Source organism: Benincasa hispida, chromosome 11 (assembly GCF_027475165.1).
Source record: "Benincasa hispida cultivar pf3 chromosome 11, pf3_genome.v1.1, whole genome shotgun sequence".
In the NCBI taxonomy this organism is placed as follows: domain Eukaryota; kingdom Viridiplantae; phylum Streptophyta; class Magnoliopsida; order Cucurbitales; family Cucurbitaceae; genus Benincasa; species Benincasa hispida.
Window position 1 is genome coordinate 21,339,632 of NC_143488.1, and position 25,727 is coordinate 21,365,358.

The window sequence follows — 25,727 nt, forward strand, 5'->3', positions numbered from 1 at the left end:
TAGGGTATCACCTAACCTTTGATGTTAGTTTATTGGTTTGTGGTTAATGCAACTTATTTTGGAATAAAACATCACATATTTTATTACATAAATAAAATGTTTGTACATTACAATTACAAACTATGAGACCCTATGAGATTTAATGCATCCACCCTAACAATAGCGTTGAGTTGGAGCGTTGGCATGGCATTGTGACACTGGTTGCTTGTCCCAGAATTGATGCTTACTACCTTTCAGCGTCACATAAGGGTCAAAGGAGGGTTGCAACACTCCCCTCAAGGGCAGTTTGGTAATTTTGATGTATTCTCTCAATATGGTGCATCCAACTCCCATTTTTCGTTCTTTTTGGCTAAGTTTGCATCCTAACAAAACACTCGCTCTTTAGGATCAATTTAATTACATATAAGACAAATAAAGCATAAAAATTTATTCAATTTGATAGGATTAAGGACATAAAATTAGCTTTTTTGTAAAGCTAACAAACATCCCCAACTTAGATCTTGATCGTCCCGAGAAAGGTCATAAAATTCAATCATGCAATCAATAAAGTATTGTTCACTCTATTTAACGATCCATAACTCAAGTCTTTACAACCTTTCGAGCTACACAATAAATCACATAACAACCCAAATTCAAACACTCAATTAAGGTTCATTGTAAAAGATACTTTTGCAATCAAATTCATGTATACTTGAACACTAAGGCCATGAAATTTTTTTTCATAAATCAAAGAATGCTCGAAAAAGTTTTATCCTACTCCCATTTCATATTTCCTATACTCTGGCATGGTTATCAGCCCAAGAAATACTGTTCTTACTAATCAAAGAGCAACACTTAGCTAAGAGTGCCTATAACTCACACACACAAAACTTAGAAGACATTAATTTTACCTAGAGGGCTAGCTTTTACACTCGACCATTGGGAACTAAACACTCTTTTCTCACAGGCACTAACTAAACATGACGAAGGTAGCTCTTTTCTCCTCTATCCATGCACACACGCCACATTTTTTTGCAGGTAAGCTAGCTTTTGCCTTTTTTTTCACAATATGCTTACATTATTTTAGCAACTCCTCTTTATTTTTCTTTAATAGCACCCTAGGCCACTATTTCTCATTGTCTAATTTTACATTTAGGCACTAAAAGACTCCTAAGCTAAAATTCGAGAGAGATTTTACTCTCAGGCACTAAAGGTTATTCTTAAGCTAAAATTTGAATATGTAGGTCCATGGGTTTTCATGAAAATATTTTTTTAGAAAGAGGTCAAAATCATGAAAGAATTTATTTTCTTGTAAGCATAAAACTCAGTGAGTGTATCATCAACTTATCATTGAAAGGAAATGAAAAATAAAACGAACAGATAATGCAAACACTCAAACAAATTTTCAACATAGAGGTTCTTATCTCATTTCATAGAAACAAATGAAAAATATTCAGATCATGATAAGTGGAGCTCAGATGCTCAAGGTTAACCAGAGATCACATGGATAAAAGAACCAATTCAATTATAAAAAAGAATTCAGCAGCGGTGCTTCAAGTATACCAAGTATTCAGCTATCCAATAAATAAATAAATAAAACGTATATGCTATGCACAAAATCAGAAAATAAGTAGCATGCTTCACACCCACCCCCAACTTAAAAAATATGCATGTTTAGTGCAAAATAGGTGTCGATATTTCTTTCTTAACCAAGAAAATGAAATTTTATAATGCTTAAAGGACTACTAAAACTAATACGTAGTTAATGCTTAAGGTTAATTCGAAGACATGCGTTCATGATAGGGGCATCAATCCAACACATAAAAGCAAGTCTAAATAAACAAGATTCATGAAAAACATAATTCTGAATTAAAACATAGAATTAAATAGAAAACTCATCAAAATACAAGGAACGCTTGATTCAATAACTAAATGAAAGATTACCTCCCCGATTCATAGACAAACCGATGGGATACGTTCCAATACACGTTCATAATCCGAAAATAAATTAAAAACTAACTTAAAGATAATAAAAAAATGAAGGGAATAGAAGAAGAAGGATGTCGGACTTCAGCCTCCATGCATTTAGCTCCTAATTTCAGCATATTGCCCAAAAATTCAGCATATTCTGACCTAAGGCCGAGGAGAGGGATTTATAAAAATCAATGCAGTGTTGCAATGCCTGGAATAGTGTTGCAATGCTGATGCGGAGAGAGGGAAGCATCGACGTTGAATTCCAACGCTTGGTTGTGTACGCGCTCAACTCCATGTCCGTCAATTGTTGCAGCGTTGCAATGCTCTAAAGAAGCGTTGCAACACTGATGCTTCTACCTCCAAGTGTTGGAGTGAAGTGTCAGGATGCGTTGGGACGTTGGCGGTGATGAAACTTCAGAGTGTCGCGACGCTTGGAGTAGCATTGCAATTGCGTCCACTGTGAGATACTCTCTACTCGCTACTCGATCTTTGTTCACTCGGTAGCGTTTTCTTGATTACTTGACAACCTTTTACTCAATGGTACTCGATGATGCTCGATGGCTAATCATAGTCGTTGGAACTCGATGGCATTTTGGTCTTTTCAACTTCTTTGAAGCCCGGATGTTCAAACTAAGTCAAAATTGCTTCAAATTAACCATATTCTTCACCAAATGGTTAATTCTACCTCTTGGTTGCTCGATTACTACAAAATAGTGAAATAAACACATAAAATCCACTAACAAACCCAAATTAAGTTAGAAATAATAGCTCTTTTTGACAGCTAACAAAGTGGAAGTAAGAGGTCGATCCCAAGGGAACCTTTATTAATTGGCCAAAAATAACCTTTAAATTAAAAAAAATAGCAATTCGGGGGGGGGGGGGGGGGGTGAGGGATTTGTTTGTAAAGAAACTAAAAACTAACTAGAATGAAGATAAAAGCAATTTGTAATACAAAGTTACTATTTTCTTTAGTTAAGAATTGATAGAAGAAGATTCTTGTGAAATCTTGTTACTAGGTGTAATCCTATCATTGTTCTTGAATAAATACATTAAATAATCCAATAAGGAAAAACCCTTAAAGACCCATATAGCCAATTAATATGAAACATATCAATTAGCCCCAATCTAAGTCAAAAACACTTCCACATAGCATTTATCATGCTCTTTTCTTCAATTGCTTTAAAAACAAAGGTTATCATGATTATGACATTGAAAAAATACATTAGAGTAAATTTTAAGAACGATTGAATGAATGTTCTAAATTAAGAAATTCAAGAGTTAAATTTGGAAAAAATTAACACAAGAAAACTTAATTTTTGTAACCTCTCACCATTATGCAATAGTGCCAAGCAAGAGTTACATACAAGAAATCAATAGAAACAAAGTGTCAATTATCCTCCATTAATTTCAATTTAAATTCAGCCTAAGAACATTCAACAATGCAGAAAATTCAAGAAAATATATAAACGAACTCAAGAATTTAAATCTAGATTTAAGATTTCCCAAGAAATACAATTATCTAGCCATAGAATTGAGAAGTTTTGAAAGAAATCCTTGAACAATAGATGCAATCCATGAATAATTTCACAAAGAAGACTTATGAAATTTCAAGAAATCTTTCAATACAAGAACAAATTCGTGAAATTTCACTAATTTTGATCTCAGACTCTCTCGCTATAAAAAAATATATGAATTTTTCTTGTTCTCCTCTCTCTACTGAAAATGAAAGAAAAGTTTTTATATTCGCCTCTGTAGGGTCGCGACGCTATTGATAACGTTGCAGAACTAAATCGTAAAAATGATAAGAAGCGTTGTGTGAGGGTTAAGACGCTTGGTTGACGCTGGGTTGCACAAGGTACGCACATGTGGACAATTTTATCAATCTCCAGAGCATTGCGACGCTCTTGCCAGCGATGCAACTCTGTCCTGTTTTGCAGCAAATGAGTGCATTTTGTCCTTTAGTGTTGAGTTAGTGTCAGACTTAGTTGTGGAGGGAGCGTTGCAATGCTCCAAGTATTGCTAAAGCTTGTTGATTTGTTTCTTTCAAGGGGCAAAATGGTAATTTTTCATGGCTCTTCTTCTAAAGTGATTCCTTTGGTGTAGTTTAGCTCGATTTAGCTTCAAATTCTTTGAAATAACTCCATTTTAAGCAAATAATTGAAGTATAATTGAGGGAATTAACATACAAAACATAGCTCTTTTAGGACCTATCAATGCGTTGTCCTCAATGTTTTGCAAAGTTAAAATTCATGCAAAAGGACAAAGAGAGAGAGAGCTAGGGGAACAGAAAAAATCCCCTGGATTTGAATATGAGCATGAATTTGGGGAAAGCTTCACGACGAAGAGCCAAAAAAATATAATTTCCTATAAAGAGAAAGAGAATTATCAACATTCTTTTAGTTATTGCTTTTTTTTTTCTTTTATTTTATTGTTGAAAAATAAAAGAGTGAAACAAAAGAAATAAAGAAAAGAAAATGAAAGCAGACAAACTTAATGCATGGCTGCCTCTAGAAAGCACAAATTTTTATCGTCGTTTGCTTGAAATTGGGTGAGGATGGGCTTAAGTGAATGATGGTGAAGTCAAAGCCAAGCTCGAGAGAACAAGGTTCACTTCCCCTTCATTGAAAATCTTGAGACGGTGCCCATTCACCTTGAATTCCTTTCCAATGTCTAAGCTCCTAATCTCAATTGCACCATAGGGAAAAAGATTATAACTGACCAAGCCACTTGTAGTTAAGCTTACCTGGTATGAGATGGAGGCGCGAATTGAAAAGCAACACCTTTTGACTGACCTTGAATTCCTTCCTTATGAGAACCTTATCATGAATCAGATTTGCTTTTTCCTTGTAGAGTCTAGAGTTCTCATAGGCTTTAAGTCTTAACTCTTCTAACTTTTGCAGTTCTAGAAGTCTTTCCTCACAAGCTTGGGTTTAACTCATGTTCCATTGTTTCACTGCCCAGTAGGCTTTGTGCTCGATCTCTACCGGTAAATGACACACTTTTCCATAGACAAGTTTGAAGGGCGTCATCCCAATGAGACTTTTGTAAGCTGTCTTATTTGCCCAAAGAGCAATATTTTCTTTTGAGGTTGACCGTCTTTTCAAGGATACTATTTACCTCTCGACTGGATATCTTGGCTTGACCATTCGTCTGAGGATGGTAAGGAGTGGAAACTCAATGTTGGACTCCATACTTCCTCAGAAGAGCTTCAATGGTCTGGTTGCAGAAGTGGTAACCTTGATTGCTGATTATAATGCGTGGGATACCAAACCTGGAAAATATGTTAGCCTTAAAAAATCCTGAAAGAACAACAGCATTTTTCATCCTAGTGGGGGTAGCCTCAACCCACTTTGACACATAATCGACGACTAACAAAATATACAAATATCCATAAGAAGAGGAAAAAGAACCCATAAATCCATGCCTCAAACATAAAAAACCTCACAGAAAAGAATTGAGTTAAGTGGTGTTTCATTCTTCTTAGAAAGAGATCTTGACCTTTAACGTTTCTCACAAGATTAACAATATGCATAATAGTCAGCAAATAAAGAGTTCTAGATCAAACCACTATCTAAGGCCTTCATAGCAGTTCTCTTAGGGCTAAAATGGCCACCACATGCCAGCTCATGAAAGAATGATAATACTAATTCGAATTCTTCATCTGTGACACACATTCTATTGATTTCGTCAGAGTAAATATTCCAAAGGTAAGGTTGATCCCAAACGAAGTATTTAGAGTCACTACACAATTTAGCTCTCCTAGAAGTAGACTAATGTCACCAGGAAATTAACCATGTCAACATACCATGATATTGATGTTGTTATCTAGAACAAGTACTCGTAAGGAAATTCCTCTTGCATAGGTGTAGGATCTTCTTCTTGCACTATCCTGCTCAAGTGGTCTACTACTGAATTTTCTGCCCCCCTCCTATCCTTCATGATTAAGTTAAATTCTTGAAGGAGATGAATCCACCAAACAAGTGAAGGCTTGGCCTCCTTCTTGGTCATGAAGTACCTAAGGGCAGGATGGTCAGTATAAATTGTAATAGGAAAACCAAGAATATAACATCGAAATTTTTAGCCAAAAACTCTTTTTCAGTCATGGTGTAGTTGGTTTGGGTAGGATCGAGGGTCCTTATTGTAAAACATATGACACGGCTCTTCTTGTCAATTCGTTGTCCCAAAACTGCTCCTACTACTAAATTACTAGCATCACACATAATCTCGAATGGGTTGTCCCATCATGGGGGCTGAAGAATTGGGGTAGTGGTAAGCTTTTCCTTCAAAGTGTCAAAGTCCTTCTTGCGCTCCTTATCAAACTCAAATGAAACATCTTTCTGTAGCAATGTGGATAGAGGAAGAACCAACTCCGAAAAGTCCTTGATAAAACCCCTGCAAAAACCTACACTACCAAGAAAATAACAAACTTCCTTGATACATGTAGGATGGGGAAAGTTAGCAATAACATCTATCTTAGCCTTATCTACTTCAATACTTTTAGCAGAAACTAGATGTATTAGCACAATGCCATAGGAAGCCATAAAATGACATTTTTCTAATGGAATGTACAAGCATACAACGGTAGCAGTCAAAATCTTTAAGCACTCTAATTACATTTAATTTGAGTTCTAAAAGCATGCATGAAAATAATTTTCAAAGAAGAACGTTTCAAAACTAATACCTTTGAAGAAATCCACCAAATCCAAATTGCTCTCCACGAATTTGAGTTGCAAATCAACAGTGGACCACCAAGAAATCTTCTGTATTATTCTCCAACTTGGATTTGAGTGGTGGAACTCTAGATTAAGCTTAATTAGGAAAGGGAGGAGAGGGTTTGATAGAGAAGGTCAGAATTTCTATAGAATTTCGCAAATTTAGCATACATCCTCTCTTCAATTCCAAAATTCAAGCTTTTGTTCTTTGAACTCATGCAAGGACTCAAGGATAATGCTTATTGACATCAATTGGCACTATCATAGTGGGATAGGTGTTGAATCCACCAAGCAACTCAAAATGTGGATTTTTCCACTAAATCAAATTAATTTTCAATTTTCAATTGATTTAATTCAAAATTAATTAAACATAAAATTCCATTTTAAAATTGAATTTAAAATTGAAAAGTATTTTGATTTTAATTAATTAAACAAACTTAATTAACTAAATAATAATTTAATATTAAATATTAACTTAATTAAAAATCTATACCATACATGAATCCTATTCATGTAATTAATATTTAAATTAACATTTAAATATTTTAAACACTCCAATTACGTTTAATTTTGATAAACGTTAATTATATTGAATATAATTACCCAAACCCTAATTTGAAATTGAAAAATTCTAATTCAAACCCTTTTTCAAACTGAATTTCCAAATTGAATTTGAACGCTTCAAATTTACTCAATATACTAATCCAAGATTTACGAACTAGTTAAGGGACCTTATGGATCTATAGATCATGAGCTCCAACAATTTGAGATTAATTGGCTAAACACGTTAACTACCGAGACACCACTATAGTGAAGGAACTCTTAATGAAGAGCATCCATGAGCATATTTGGATCTTTCCGATTTCATTGTGACAGAAAAACGACACATGCATCCTAACAGATAGTTATGCAAATAAATACTAATTAACGGCATGCCTTGAACAACAAAATACAAGGGAAAGAGTTCTCAAAGCAGTAGAAGAACCTCTACACGCTTTATTGCCTAGCAAATCAGTCGGCTGCGGCAACACGATCGTCTACATGAACGACAACAACACGAATGGCAGCAACACGAACAAGTAAACAGTGGGGACGACACCACCAGTTGGAGCCCTTGGTATTCTCTGAGTGAGAATCCAAAGTGTGGTCTTTGGTGAATTTGGTATAGGTAGGAGAAAAGACAGATCGTGTAGACGATAAGCAAATGGGAGAGAAAGAGTTATCGTATAGCAAGGATGCTTATCGTTTAGATGAAGCTACACAATCGTGTAAACTAAGCAATCATATAATAAAAGGTAGATGATCGTTTAGAAAATGCGGCACACTATGAGATCATTTAGAAAAGCTAAGCGATCGTTTAGGGAAAGATGTGCGATCGTTTAGGCATTGGTGTGCAGTCGTTTAGATGATGAGGTACTATCGTTTAGGCTCTCAAGCTAGGCGATCTTTACGTTTTCACACCGATTGTGAATTTTCGAACTCTTTGCCAAAATGAAACCAATTTTCATTTTATTCTTCGGTTACAATAACCGAATGCGGCTGCTCCCACTAATGCACATTTGAGAAGAATAATACGGCCAATTATCTCATAATTAATTAATATAATCATATTATATTCTTACCTTATAGTTTGATATCACATATCTACTATTGTAATTTCTCCTCCACTTGATATAAATCATATTTATATTTAATTTCCTCCAAAATAATGTATGTCATACATTTAGCCAATTATATCATATATAATTAACAGTTAAATTATATCATATATAATTGAACTCCTCTTGTCAATTTAAACATTTCAAACTGACCTAAACACTGATTCTCGACTTTATTCAAGCTACCCAGGGGACCTAATTGACCTGCGGCTCCAAGCTCCAATGGTACGTGAATAGCTGACTAAACTCAAATCCACCATCTGGTAACTGCCAGGTATTCCATTAAAGACCAACAGCTGAACTCTTCTTACCACAGATATATTTCTGTTTCCATCGGATATAACCAATCATGAGTATAATGACCCTTCACAGATGTTCGTACGTACAGTTGAGCCAATTTACCATTTTGCCCCTATAGTTACATCTCACTCCTTAAGTACCACTGATTCATCTAATGAACAATACAACATAGTCCAACTATGTATGAATACCTCTCGAGCAAAAAAAAGGTGTATGGCGCCACATCGTTCAAGCCCTGTTATCAGCCCTTAAGGGAGCTATCTATTTACTTACCCCTGCCTCTGGGAATAAGTGAATTCTATCTTGTGTAGCTGAGTTATCAGCTCCTAAATCAGACAAATCCCTAAAATGGTAGGTTTGAATCGACGACCTGGCCACTCACACCCATACAAATCAAAGGACCGCCCTCAATGGTAGGAGTTCCCAACTTACTCAAGATTGAGGTCATGTTACCTATGGTCATCCTAGTGAAGTGAAGTCTCTGTCATGAACGGTGTTATATAACGAGACGTTAACACTTCGTGGTCAGGTCTTATACAAACTCTTTGTATAGGATGCCCCCGCTCGCATGTCCCCTACACGAATGATCAGGATCAGACCATCTGTGACAAGTCAAAACACTTGTGACCATTTCACAGAGAGGGCTGCATCTGTAGCATTACCAGAATAAGGTTTCCCTCCTATATCCATATACTACAGACCATTTTGGTTATCACTAAAGGCATGATCCACTTGTATGTCACCACATACATTCTTAAGTTACATACAAATAACCAGGGATTTTATGTTTATTGGTTTGTGGTAAAGCAAATAAAACATATAACTTAGCAAAATCAAGATGTGAAGTAAATATCATATACTATACAACACAAACGTTCGTACAGACTATTTACAAACTACAGGATACGAGACTTTTGGGCATCAACCCCAACAATCTCCCACTTGTCCTAAAGCGAAGTAGGGTGTACATGAAACTAGTACAAAACAGTAAACTAGGGCATAAAAACCATTTTCCATTTTGTGTATTTTTCTATTATTAAATTCCAAATTTGATTTTAGAAAAACAATTTGATTTCCTAAATAAAAAATATTAAGTTTCCAAATTAATTTCATAAATTAATTTTATAATAAAATTAATAAATAATTATTTAAATAATTTAAAATTTTAATTAATTTAATATCAAATATTAAATTAATTTTACACAAATCCATCTTTATATATTTAAATCATATTTGAATATTAATTCTCTGATTCTGTTTAATTCTAATTTAAACGTTTCAAATTAACTTATCACACTACTCTTGAGCTAATCCATTTTCGAGCTAGTAGGGGGCTCGTGGACCTACAGATCATGGGCTCCAACGATCCGAGATTAAGCCCCATTTCTTAACTAATGGGTCACTCCACTAAAGCCCATAATTGAACTCCCCTCACTGCATATATATTATATCTACTCGATTTAACCATAATTAGTAAGTTAATTCTTCACAGGTTGTTCGTAATAACGGCTGGGTCAAATCCCTAATTTTCCCCTGAAATTACCCCTTGTTCAAGACCCAAAATCAGTACTTAAGGGAACAACCTCTTCTATACCTAACAACGGGTACGAGTGAATTCCACCCTATGTCCCTAGCTATCTATCCGATCTTACCCCTAAAATGGGAGGTTATTGAGTCAACCCTCTCCTATGCAAATCTAAATAATCCTGAAGAAATAGGAGTTCATAGTTAGCTCAGGATTAAGCTCAAGTTACCTAGGTTATCGCTTTGAAATAGTCAGTCTTAAACAATAAACAGCGTTATAAAATAAGAGTGACTAATTTCGTGGTTTGATCTTATACAAACCCATTTGCAACAGACACTCCCACTCTTCATGTCATAACATGCACGAATTAGGATCACATTGTTTGTAGCACTTTACAACTCTTTGTAACAACTATAGAGTAGGCCACATCCAATAGTGTTACCAGAATAAGGCACCCAACCTTATTCATATACTATAGATCATTTTGACTATTTACTCGAACATGATCCACTTTTATGTCTCCACATAAAGTTTAAGTACTCATGTAATAGTCAAGCAACTTTTAGGTTTATTGGATTTCTCATAAGTAATACTTCTATTCAATAACAACAATTTTCAAAATAAGTTCTATTATTTGCAAACCACGAGGTTTAGGACACAAAACCCAACAAACTCCCACTTGGACTAAAACTCCAGTGGTAACTTATATATCCAATATATAAGATTGAGTTTTTGAGTTTTATGCAGAAATACAATAAACTAGGGCATCCTATACCCATGGTTTACCATTCGGTATCCCATACCCGATATTTCTCCCACTTACCCTAGGTTATTAATCTGGTATTCCTATTCTTACTATGTGATTCTCAAACACTTTAGCGGAGGGAATCATTGTAAACATGCCAGTATACAATAGGCTTTTATTTAAACTATATGGCAATGAATCTTATTCTCAATGATGACCAAGAAGCACACTTTCCTCTCAGTACATTGAGGTACTCTTAACTCTTTGAGTAAGACGCGTTTGACCTATCTTAAGAACTCTTGTTAACATTCAGATCTAGAAATCTTTAAACTTTCTATGCTTTGAACTAGCCATTTTTAAATATCTGTATATTTGCAATTGGCTTTTAACAATTTGATTCTTAACAGAAGTTGTTATGAGATAGAACAAACATAATTTTCTTGAAAAATGAACATTTCATTCAGAAAAAAAATATACAATTTTTTATTTACAAGATCATAAAAGCAAGTACGATCAAGCAGCAACATCTCCCACTGGTTAAGCTGAGAAAGAAGTCCCTAAGAACTAGTTTTCCTATTTACCTTTCTCCGCTCTCTTCTCGGTAAGGTACTGAGGGCAACTTCTCTTCCAATGCCCTTCTTTGTTGCCGTGGAAACACTTCCCTTTCCAGTAGATTTATTCTTCCCTTTCCCTTTGCCCTTCTTCACGAGAATACTCTTACTTTTCGAAGAGGAGGCAACATCAGGCTTGGAGGACGTTCCTCTCTTCTCAGTAACAGTAGCATTTACTTCTGATTCCAGACATTTAATTCTCAACATAGTTTGGTAAGCCTGTAGCTCATTCAACAAAGTAGTCAAGCTGAATTCAATTTTATTCATCAATGCATTCGTACAGAATTGCAGAAAACTCTTCGGAAGAGATTCTAGAATAAAACAAACTCGACTTCTCTCGTCAACAACAACGCCATTTACTTCTGCCACATTGAAGTGGACCATCATGTCCAGGACATGTTCACGAACAGAGGCCCCTTCTTTCACGCGGCTTTTGTAAACGTACTTGATAGAATCATGCCTCAGGGAGGACGGTTGTCCAAACATCCCTCATAGAGATTCCATAATCTCTTTGGTCGTACCCATATCCTCACGTTTCTTTGCCAAAATATCAGATATGCTAGCGAAGATATAAGCACGGGCTTTATCATTCACCCTGATCCATCTATCATACGCACGGGCTTTATCATTCTCGAATAGTTCGATTTGTGTTAGAGCTTGAAATGCAAGGATAATCATCTGTCAAGACAAACCACAAATCGTCTATCACAAGTATCGTGTTTAAATTTAATTTCCAGGTACATAATTATCCCCGATCAGTTTATTGGATGCCAACAATTGTATTATTGAACTCATCATTTTAAAATTATAAACAAATTCTATAAGTGTATTGCTTTTAAATCTAATCAAGTTTTAGCAAATTAATAATACACCCAAGATTATTCTTTTGCAACGATACAAGAAAAAGACATTCTTGACTAAATACTATCTCCAGAATAACTCATATTCTGATAGTTATTTAGGTACCGCTTTTGGTCAGAAATTATTAACAATTAATAATTCTGTAAGTGTAACCCTCCATTTTCAGACGTCAGAGGGTGGCCCCAACTATGCTATTGAAGTGGAGAGTCAAAGTTGGAAATAGACCTAAGAAATCTTATCCATCTTTGGAGCTTGAGTTATTCCAAATCCTATGTTACAACCTTCCAAGGGGATAGCCGTCGTTAAACGACTAGCAAGTGGCCAATTAAAGCTAACTAGCAAGCGAAACATACGAATCTCACAGCCCAAACTAATGGAAGAGACCGTAGGATTTGTTGACACATATCCTTCACCCATTTACTATGAAGTACTTCCCCCGTTCACCTTGGTATTGACTCATAATTCCGCTTTCCGAATGGAGGTTAGTTCCAGGGTGACATGAAGCGTCATATGAATCTCACGGTGTGAACTATGTGGAGATGTGGAAGTTGAAATCATATACTTGATTTCTAATTGAACAAATTCCCCTTATTCATCGAAATCTAGATTTAAGCTAAAAAATACTTTCCGAATGGAGGTCACTTCCAGGGTGACACGAAGTACCGCTTAAATCTAGATTGTGAACTCTTAGAGACATAAGAGCTAAGAATAACATATCGTATATGTTATTAATCTCCAACTAAAGTTTTCAAATAACTTTATGATATAGAAGTTATTGGACTACCACTGAAATCTTCTATTAAAAGGGTAAATTTATATTTAGGTTCTTTTTCGGCTAATAAAAACAATCCTAAGTCTATGTGTTTTATCCAAGTATAACACTTATAAATGGATTTCAACTTACGATATCTAGGTGATAAACTATTTTATTACCTCACATCGCTCATGTATGCTCATAAAACTGGTTACCAACACTCAATAATTCGACTATAATCCCGAGATAGGAGGTGTTCCATAGATCATCAACTTAAATACCCCCAGCCTTCGACAGGATTATATACCTGTTGAGTTTGTAACCCGAGTTTTACAAGTTTAACGACCTATTTTAACTATTAAAATGAGTGGTTAACCTACGTGAGCATGCAACTATTCTTTGGTATGGATTTTAAACGTCTAACCCAATTTTATAACAGCTTATAAAACTTTAGACATAATAAACATCCATAACATACATAAAGGCATTCAATATTTAATAAAAAAATTATATTAAATAAAAGAAACCCTAACATGCATACTATGTATTATAACAAATTATAACATACTTTCAATGCATGTAACATTCTTCCTATGGTGGGATTTTAAATCTACGTGGCATACTATATGCACATACAATATTTATTTAATTATAACATACATCAAATGCATAAATAATTAAACACAGACCGATATGGTTTTAGTTTTGGCAAAAACAAGCAAGCAAAAGCCTAATTATTACAAAATAGCTTCTAAACCACTTCTAGACGGCTAGAACCGCTCCAAACCGAACTAAAACACTTGAATCGAACCCGTACCATCTAAACCGAACGAGCAGAGTCTGAATCGGACCAGCCAAAAACCATTTGAGGTTGAACGAATCAGAACTCAAGAGAACCGGTCGAACCAGCTGCTCTCTCTCCATTCTCAATATCTCGCTACGGTTCATCGTTTAGCATTGACGACCATCGTCTTGCATTTTCCTAATCACTTAGTGTTTGCTTGATCGTGTAGTAGCTAAGGCATAGCGCCTGACCAAGCTATACGATCGTGTAGTGTCTTCCATCTATCGCATAGTGTCATCGTCTATTGCCAGACACAAAAACTTGATGCGTGGTTAATGCGATGAAATAATGGTGTATTATGCAATGGTGGTGTATGCGTTGTGCATGCAAGTTTTCCTAGCAAAATCCAAGTATAAATTCTACTAGGTTGCCTGGTAAGCCCAGGATCAAACATAGGCACTATGGAGACAGTATGCGATGGTAGTTTCAGATCTCTTTGCGGTGACAAATAAAACAATGCATTGGTTGGTATGTTGTTTAAGGTATAGAGTCTTTACGGCGGAAATGAGAACAGAGTTAATAATACGAAAGATACAATGAGTATGCAGGGGAACGGGTTGAGAAGGAATTTACCTAACACTTCCTAGGATTGCGTTCACGTTATGCGATCATGCTACACACATACAACAACAAGTCATTTCTCAATGCAAATGCTATAGCTCCTAGTTTTAGAACGCATGCGATGTATACAATGATGTCTATAGGACTTATGTCTAAGCCTCTACTCTTGTCTATGCTATGATGAATGACACACATACACAAGGCGACCGCACACTACCATAACCTAATTCTAGGGTGCATGTGATGCATGTTAGCAAACAAAGCTTATCTCTAAGTCTCTATCTCTTGCTTATGCAGATCTAATCTTGCTTTCTCAAGTCTAGATTCTAAGCTAGCTCTCTCAAGTCTAGGTTCTTTCTTTAGACTCTTTCTCGAGTAGCTCTAAAGGGGTGATGGACGCAACATAAGACAAGATGATCGAATGCAATGAAGATCTTAGGTCATGCTAGCTAAGTACTTCTCAACCCATTCGAAAGTTTAGTTACTCATGTGTAATGTAAAGAGAGTGAACAAATGTAGAGATGCAAGTTCCATTTTATAAAAGAAATCAAAATACAGAATGGCAATGGGAAATAAAGATAGGGAGCCTGGTAGCAATTTCTTGCTTCCTAAGGCTTCTACACTGTTTTTCTCTACTCTGCACAAAGAATATTCTTGCTTTCGCAAGAGTTGACCCTCTCTTTATTCTCAATGCTCCCTGACACTCTCTCGAGCTGACCAGGACGATCTTCTGGTGTCTTCTCTCTTTTCTCGCCTCCGCCTTTTAAGTATAAGAAAACTATGAACAAAGGCTAACTATCTTCTATATGGTGAACTCTCTATATGGCTCAGCTAGAAAATGGAATCGAACTCCTTTAACGAAGGTGGCCTTTGGCTTCAGGGTGAAGAGATTTTTCTCTTAAATGATTGCACTGATGGGATGTCATTAATTCTTCGTCTGATGTGTCGAATAATTGTCACTGAAAAGTTGAGTATACTTGCCATAGTGTGTCGTTAATGGCTTGTCAACTAAATTCAGATTCGATCGTCATCAGCTTTCTGTCCCATCGTGATTTATTAATCTTTCACCTTGATACGCCGGCTCTGTGCGGCCATCTTCTTGAGCAAATTTTTGCAAATGCATACGATCGTATAGCCTCGTGGTTGCAATCTTTTAATGCGCTCGGACACTGAATTCCTTGGATCGCAACTCTACCTTGCGCCAACGCATTTTCTTGCACAAAATACATAAATTAGCTGCTTTAATGCGATGGACGCATGTGATCGCAATGTTCTAAACTTAATTCTTTTGGACAGGATTTTATATATTTTTACCGTCGCAATCCTTCATTGTTTTATATCTTTGTGCTGTAATAACGTGCATTTATGCCCGTTATCAACAATGCTACATGTTCGCTTAGTGTCCAACACTATCGTCCGGCCTCATCGTCTAATGTTGGACAAATACAACACGATCGCTGAGCGCCATCGCATAGCGCCTTTTGTTGATCGTTTAGCGCATGCATAGCTACACGATCGTGTAGTGCTATTGCATAGCATTTCAATGCATTGTTTAGCTACCGTACAAAGGTAAATGATCGTGTATTACTATCGCATAGCTCTTCAACGCATCATTTAGCTCCCACGCGAAGCTACACGATCGTGTAGTGCCATTGTATAGCACTTCAATGCATCGTTTAGCTCCCACAAGTACACGATCGTCTAGCGCACAACACTTCAATGCTCGAAGCTACATGATCGTCTAGCTTTTCTTCACATCGTCTAACGCTTGAAGCTAAATGATTGTCTAGCACTGAACCTCAACGACGATATGAAAGGCTGAAAAACTGGAATTTGCAACTCGACCTTCTTCACTTGTTTCTTCAATTACAGCTTAATTTCAACTCTAATGATTCCAAATAAATGATAGACTCTTGAGAACACATATAAGCTTATCAAACAAGAACCAATTACAAATTTAATCGAGAAATCAAAGAGAAATTAAAAACCAAACCTCAAAAAACCATATCAATACAAAAGTTTCATAAAACTCATATAAAACACCTACCACACCAAAATTAAACCTAATTGAATGCTTAAATGATGCTATGATACCAATTGTTGGATTGTACTAGCATACAGCGGAAGCAACAAGGACTAATAAGCACTCTAATTCGTTAATTTTGGCTAAATATAAAGCATGCTCTTGCAGAAATAAATGGGTTTCAAGTGATACCTTTGAAGAACTCTTGAAATCTCGATTTACAGCTACAAATCTCTCCAGATCTTGTTGTAGACCACCACAAGATCTTCCCCACTATTCTCTTGGTGCTCTAGATTGAGTTGTGGGACTCAAAATAAGCTGGAATCAAGGGAACTTAGAGAATAGCTCAGCAGCAACCCACTTGAAGAACTCTTTCTTCAACCCGAATTTTTAGCAAAATTCTATAACTCACAGTTCGTGTTAAACATTCTATTTATCAATAATAATGACTTGTTGATTTTGCATCTTATTATGAAAATCCAATAAACATACCTTTGGTTATAGTCTGCATACTGTAACTTTATGTAGTAACATACACAAGATCAAGTTAACAGTATACAACTTAAATGGTTTAATAAGTATATGGATAAAATTAGGTATCTCATCCTGGTAACACTATTGGATGCAACCTACACTGTAGTTGTTACAAGAAGTTGTAAATTGTTACAATCGATGTGATCCATAAATCGTTCATGTTGAGACATGTGAGTGGGGGCATCCAATGCAATGAGTTTGCATATAGACTGGACCACGAAAATAGTCACTTTTCTTTATAATGACCGTTTACTGTTAAAACTGACTATTTCATTTATCATATAACCTAGGTTAACTCGATCTTAATCCTGAGCTAGCTATGAACTCCTGTTTGTTTGGGATTATCCTTTGATTTGCAAACGGTGAGAGTAGTCCAACAACACTGCTCAATAAGCTTCACATTTTGGGGATAAGATCGGATGAATAGCTAGGGTCATAGCCTTGCAAGATGGAATTCACTCCTACCCGATTTAAGGTTAGCAGATAGATTGTTCTCTTAAGTACTAATTCAAAGTCTTGAACAATCGAGGCCTTGCCTTCTCATGATAGAGAAAGGATTTGATTCATAGGGATTATGAATCAGAATTGTTCATTAGAGGGTCAGTGGAAACTTAAGGAACAAGATGTATTCATAGGGGTAAAACGGTTATTTAGACCCAGTTGTTATTACGAACAACTTGTGAATGATCGACTTATTAATTATGGTTATAAAGTAGACATAATATATCTACAGTGAGAGGAGTTCAACTATGGGCTATAGTGGAGTGTCCCATTGGTTAACGAATGGGGTTTAGATCGATCTAATATGTTTAGCCGATTAATCTCGAATTGTAGAAGCTCATGATCTGTAGGTCCACGAGGTCCCTCTACTATCTCATAAATGGTTAAGCTTTAGAGTAGCTTGAGAAATTAATTTAAAACGTTCAAAATAAAATTAAATGCATTAGAAGAATATATATTTAAATATGATTTAAATATATGAAGATGGTTTTGTGAAAAAATAATTTAAGATTTGATATTAAATTAATTAATATTTTTTAATTAATTTCTGAAAATAATTTTAGAAAATTAATTTTTAAGTTTTAAAATCAAAATTTTGATTTTAAGATAAAATTGGAAAATAGGAAAACATGCACAAAATGTTTTTTTCATGGTTTTTCATTATCATCTTCTTCATGGTCACACAAAATCCACTTTCTCTTCTTCATAAGCATGAGGTACAAGCCATGCACATTTCTTCTTATGCATGTTCATTTGCAATAAATAAAGAACAATAGAGTGTTTTTGATGTAATGCATTCTACAGAAATTTTGAAAGAAAAATTCGGCTGAAGAAGAGTTCTTCAAAACTGAGTGTTGTGAGCTTCTACTTACATTTTACATTGCTTCAAGATGATCTTGAGTCCCACAACTCGGTCTAAAGCTCCAAGAGGATAGTGGGGAAGATCTTGAGGTGGTTCACGGTGATCTTTGGAGAAGATTGCTACTGATTGATCAAGATCTTAAAGAGTTCTACAAAGGTATGATCCAAAACCCTTTTATTTAGATGAGCATGCTTTAGTTTCTACCAGAATTAGTGAATTTGAATGTTTATTGATCCTTGTTACTTCTGCTGCATGTTATTACACTTTTACACCTCCAACCAAAATAGCCAAAGTCAACCACTCTCGGGTTCTCACACCGAGAATACCAAGGTAACTAAGTGGTAGTGCCCTCTACCTTTTGGTTCGAGTTGCGTTGCTGCTTGTAGCTGTTTAAGGAAGTTCGTGTTGTTCGACACGTTCGTGAATGCTTGAGGGATTTACTTGAAGAAAAGTTCTTCAAAGGTATAATATCTAAACTTTTGTTTATTTATTCAAAAGCATGTTGTAATTTATGTCTTATGCATAACCTGTTTGTTTTACTGTAAATGTATGCGTTCAATCGAAATAGGATTTGGACGACCCGCTTCCGCTCAAAGGTTCTCTATAATAGAGTTCCTTCAATTGGTATCAGAGCATGTTGTGTTCTGAATTCCAAATTCCATTTTCTATATTGAATTTGTTTATTGAATTCATTTATAGTTTGGTGGGTTTTAAGTTTTTGCACAACATTTAATCGTTAAATGTATGTGGATGTTGTTGATGGATAATTTTGGGATAGTTGTCTCTGTTTATGGCTTTCCTTTTACCTTTACAAACGTTAATTTGTAAAGGCCCCGGTGTTTTTGGGCATAATTTCTTGCAATAGAGTATGTATTCGTCTTGTATTTTGAGCCGTTCTTGAAGCAGCAGACGCAAGAGTTGCAGTTCATTTTGATGGAGAAGACGAAATGGTGGTCGCATCATGTAGCTTAAGCTAGACGATCGTATAGATTTGGCAATGTGTTCGTGCAGAATTTTTTATACGATCGTGTAGCATCTGCTAAACAATTGCATAACTAATGCGACGTGATCGTGTAAAAGTTTGCACGATCGTGTTGCGTTGGCTGCATGATCGCATAGACGCTTGAGGGATAAATGATCGTGCGGTATTTGATACTCGACGCAAGGCATGCGTGCTAAACGATCGTGTAGGCTATCATGCTCATTGCATAGTCAGTAGCTACATGATCACATAGTATACGATACTCAACGCTTTCTAATCGATCATGTAGACTATCATGCTCATCACATAGTATTTAGCTACACGATCGCATGACATGCGTTACTCGAGGCACACTACACGATCGCGTGGACTTTCATGCTCATTGAATAGTCCAAAGCTACGCGATCAGAAGGTTTGCTACATGATCAAGCTATGAGGCTTCAAGGCGAGGGCTTGAAGACCCAATTCACCTATTCCGAACCAGTTGACTCAAACTCTTGTAAAAGATTAGCCTTTTTTCTTCCTAGTTTTTGAGATATACTATCCCGATCCATCAAATTTTATTAAATATGCATGTGATGTATGTTTATCTTATATGTCGTAATGAATGTCATATAGCTTTAAAAACCCCACCATTGGTTATTGTTTGTTGGAAAGGAAGGAAAATAAATATACTTGTCTTATGTTATGCGTTAATCTCCATGCATTGACGGTCATGCGTTGGACTAGAAAATATGAAATATGCGTTAAGCTCGTATGCAATGACCTTGCATTCCTATCACAAGTTTTCTCGCCAAGTATAACGAGAATGCAATTTTCTCGGGATGATCCCAGGTCAAACATAGGGACTTGTAACTAAATCGTGTTTGTGAAGTGATGCGTTTGAGGCGATGAATAAAAGTAAAAAGACATAAGTTAAAGGACTATGCATTACTCCTACTCCTAACTAAACAGATTGAGTAATGGAAGTTTAACTATGAGAATTGGTAGAGATGTAGCACCTATTCACGCATAATAATGTCCATTATGTTTGGTCGCTCGAGTAATCCCAGCTCGCCACACTAACGCGTCGCACACCTCTCGGTGGCCAGCCACATGCCTATATCTTTATAATGCATGGTTGCGTCGAGCATAAGATCATGTCTATCTCTAAGAACAAGGCTTACTCTGCTTTAGTATGTTCCACTACTTACCTTCTCAGGCAGTTAGTTGTGGCTAATCAGCTCAAGACAAGCATTGTGATAGCTCATAGACAAGCGCTGCTATAGCCTCACACCAAGCGAAGAGGATTAACTCACTATACTTGTGCAATGCACACCTCTCGGTGGGTTGCTACATGTGTCCCATCTCTAGGCTGCACAATTGAGTATGTAACTGTCTTCGATATTTAACTAAATGATGAATGTAGATGATGATAGAAAAGAAGAAGATGATGAAGATGGTGTTGAAGGAACTAAGATAAGTATTGATTACAAACTGTATTAATGTCTTGAGCCAAAATGTAATACAATACAAAGATAAGAAGAGAAGTGGAAGGTTAGATGAAAACAATCTCTCACTTTTCATATGAAATGCGTCAAGCTGCTGATGGTTCCATGGATGGATGGTGGAGAAATCTCTTTTGAGCTCTATCTCCGACGTAACTCTGGTCGTCACTCGGAATGGGTTGTGGAGGTGAAGAATCCTCAATGGAAATCTTGCTCATGCTCTCATCTGTGATCACAAGAATCTGCCTTAGGGTAGAAGCTCGGATGTTTTGAAGTGAAGATCCAAGGTGCTATTTATGGAGCTTAAATGCTAATAACATGATGGTTGCATTCTTACTCACTACTACCTTTGTCGCGGTATGGACAATGTCAACATCACCTTATCTTGTTGATACTCCTAAGGTATGTGTTTAAGCTTGTTTCTTCTAAAGTGTCAACACATTCCACCCACTTGGCAATCAATTTTCCATTACGATTATCACTCTATGGATGCAACATTCCATGCGGCGAACTAGTCTTTATGAACCTTTGCATGTGGTTATTCTTGCGGTGGATTAAGGTCAACGCGTGTGGTCAATCCCTACAACGGCTTAAAAAATAGACGCTTTAATGCATAATAACGTATGATATAAGGTTAGTAAGGATTTCTGATGCTGGTCGACGCAAGCTCACTTTTTCACATAAATTCTTGGTATTATTGACACATATTCTTCTTAGTAGCCCTCATAATTCTAAGAGGCTACAATAGCTTGTATTTCTACAAGTTATCTATTATGCATTTATTTCATGCATCATTTTATATTATTAATGTTATAATATATTATTATGCTTCATTGAATTACATAAAGCATGTTCATGCATCATATAATATAAGAGTTATAATATATGCATGCATTAAAGCATATCCATGCATCATTTTTATTATAAATGTTATAATATAAAGTTCTATGTATGTATGGAATGTATGCTTAGTTCATTACTTTATTAGATAAAAGTTATATATACTAGTAATGAATGAACATTGAATGAAGCATGGCACTATTTTAGGTTAATTTATAAAGGTTATAAATAACTTATGTATGTCTAGCTAGCAGGTTAAATCCACCTCAAGTGTTGAGGGATCCTCGACGTAGTGGGAGGGTTGCAAATCCACCTATTCGCTATATGGGTTTAACTGAAATCCTCGCTATGGTAGCTGATGGCGAGATTGAGGATCCATCTTCTTACAATAAGGCAATGAAGGATCTTGACAGAGATGAATGGATTAAAGCCATGGATCTTGAAATGGACTCTATGTACTTCAATTCAGTTTGGGATATTGTAGATCAACCTAATGGGGATAAACCTATAGGTTGTAAATGGATTTACAAGAGGAAATGGGATGCTGATAGGAAGGTGCAAACCTTCAAGGCTAGACTAATGGCAAAGGGTTATACCCAGGTAGAGGGAGTCGACTATGAGGAGAATTTCTCACCTGTTTCCATGCTGAAGTCTATCCAGATCCTCCTATCCATTACCTCATATTATGACTATAAGATATGGCAAATGGATGTAAACACTGCTTTTCTGAATGGCAATGTTGAGGAGAACATTTATATGGTGCAAACCGAGGGATTCATATTTCAAGGTCAAGAGCAGAAGGTTTTCAAGCTAAATCGGTCCATTTGTGGACTAAAACAGGCAGCTCGATCTTGGAATATAAGGTTTGATACTATGACTAAATCTTATGGCTTTGATTAGAATGTTAATGAGCCTTGTTTGGGATTGGTGTCCTAATTCTCCTAGAGTCTCGTTGTTTGTAATGATACACATTGTTTGATAAATAAAATAATTGTTATTTCATTATGGCTTTTACTCATATCCAATAAACAAAGATCCTTGGTTATCTTATGTGAACTTAAGCATGTATATGTGATATATAAGTGGATCATGCCTTAAATGATAACCTAAATAGGTCTGCAGTATAACGATTAAGGTTGGATACCTGATACTAGTGACACTATGGATACGACTCGCTTTGTACAGGTTTGCAAGTGTTGTGAACTATTACAGATGGTAGATCCTGACCATTCATATAGAGACGTGTGAGTGGGGGTATCCTATACAAAGAGTTTGTATAAGACCAGACCACGAGATGACTAGACTCTATATATAATGTCGTTGATACTAGAGACTTACATCTCACCTAAACGACCATAGGTGACACGACCTCAATCCTGAGTGTTTTGGTAACTCCTGTCTTTGAGGGCGGTCCTTTGATTAGTATGGGTGAGAGTGGCTAGATTGCCATCTCAACATGCCTACCTTTTTGGGATCTTGTCTGATCTGTGAGTTGGGAATTCAATCCACAAGATGGAATTCACTCATTTCCCAAAGCAGGGATAAGTAGAGAGATTTCTCCTTTAAGGGCTGATTCCGGGGCTTGAACATAGGGGCCATAACTTCTCTTTAGAAGAAAGGACTCAGTCATAGTAGGACTATGACTTATGTTCATTAGAGGGATCATTGGTACTTAAGGAGTTAGATGTAACTACAGGGGCATAACGATTATTGGTCGAGCTGTACCTACGTGTGATCTGTGAATGGTTGTCGCACAGCTGATTAGTTAAGATGGACACATAATATATCTGTGGTAAGTAGAGTTCAGCTGTCAGTCTTTAGTTGAGTGTCTGGCAGTTAATGGATGGTGGATCCCGTGACTAAAGAGTTTAGTCAGTTATTCACGTACGGTTGGAGCTTCGAGCTACAGGTTCATAATATATCTGTGCTAATGGAATTCACTCCTTCCACGAAACAGGGGTAAGTATATAGATTGCTCCCTTAAAGCCTGATTCCGAGGCTTGAACGATGTGGCGCCACACATTTTCTAATGGCTCGAGAGGTGTTCACTTATAATAGGACTATGATGTATTGTTCATTAGAGAAATCAGTGATACTTAAGGGCTAGATGTAACTACAGGTACAAAGTGGTAAATTGGCCCAATTGTACTTACGAGCGATCTATGAAGGGTTATCGTACTGTTGATTGGTTATATCCAATGGACATAGAAATTTATCTGTAGTGAGAAGAGTGTAGCTGTCAGTCTTTAGTGGAGTGCCCGATAGTTAACGGATGGTGGATTTTGTGATTAAAGAGTTTAGTCAGTTATTCACGTACCATTGGAGCTTCAAGCTACAGGTCCATAACTGAAGGATAAAATGAAAAGAGTTTTCATTTTATGAACAATCACTTCATTAGTGAATTACTAGTCATTTTGCTTATGAGAGACTACACGATAGCCCTCACGAGAGACTAAACGATCGAGCGAGATTTGTTAAACGATTGTGTAAACGATCTAGCGTGAGACTAGCATGAGACTAAATGATCGTGTAAAGGATTGAGCAAGATTTATTAAATGATCAAGTACTCTCAGTCTATGCGATAGACAGAACCTTTCTCCCACTTACTTGATCATGTACTTCGATCGTTTTCTTCCTACTTCCCTCTACAAAATTCACATAGAGCCCACACCTCCTGGATTCTCACTCCAAGAATACCAATGTTGCTAATTGGTAGTGTTGAGGGGTTGTTGTTCGTGGATCAGACAGTTCGTGATTGCTAGACAATTGGGTGGACGATGTTCACGAGAGTGAGATATTTCCAGAAGAAGAGTTCTTCAAAGGTATGTCTCTCAATTAGTTTTGTATTTGCTTCTTGTATGTTTGTGAATGCATTCTTTCACAATGGGCTTGGAAAGATATTGCTTTCGCTCACTAGTTCTCTTGGATAAGAGTTCCTTCAATTAGTATCAGAGCCAAGTTCTAATATTCCAAATTCATTGCTTTATTGAATTGCATTTACATTATTGGTGGGTGTTAAGTATGATTACATTATGTTTAAGTGTTAAATGTATTTGTGGATGTGGATTAATGGAGTTTTTCGGATGATTGCCTCTGATTAATGACTTCTTTTACATTTCAAAGTTATTTGTAAGGGCCCCTGTGTTTTTGGGCATATTAACTTGCTATCGAGTCGCTCATGATGAAGTTTCAAAGAATAGAGATGCATTTTACTAGGAAGAAGAAGACCAAGAGTTGGTCAGATGTATAAACGATGGGGGTAAACGATGGTTGAGTATAGGATACTCGTTGCATGCGCGTGCCCTAAACGATCGTGTAGGCCAGCATGCTTCATTGCATAGTCATTAGCTACACGATCACTCGGTAAGTGCTACTTAGCGCTTGCTCTTCAATCGTCTAGATGATCATACTTCATAGCATAGTAGTCATTTACACGATCGTTTAGGCTTGCGTTTAAACTTGGTGCACTGCACGATCGAGTGACCTTAATGCTTCATCGTATAGTCTAAGGTACTCGATCGTTGTTACACGATCATGGTTACTCGACCAACTTTGCTAGACGATCACAAAGAAGGCTTCACCCAGGCATTTCAAGACCCGGTTCGCTTGTTGAACCGGTTTAATAGATAAGATTTATTTTTGATTTTTTAGGCTAATCATCCCGGTCCATTAATTTTGGTGAATGTACATGAGATGTATGTTTTTATTATATGTCATATAATATGCCATATAGATTGAAATCCCACCATAGGTTATGCATTTGTCATGCATCATCTCTGTATTGAGTTATGACATAATAGTTTGCATGATTAAATTACATAAGAGCATGTTCATGCATCATATAATATAAGAGTTATATTTATCCATGTATTAAGCATATTCATGCATCATCTTTATATTATAAATATTATAGTATAAGGGTGTATGGAAGCATGTATGCTTAGTTCATTACTTTTTATATTAGAGTTATATAT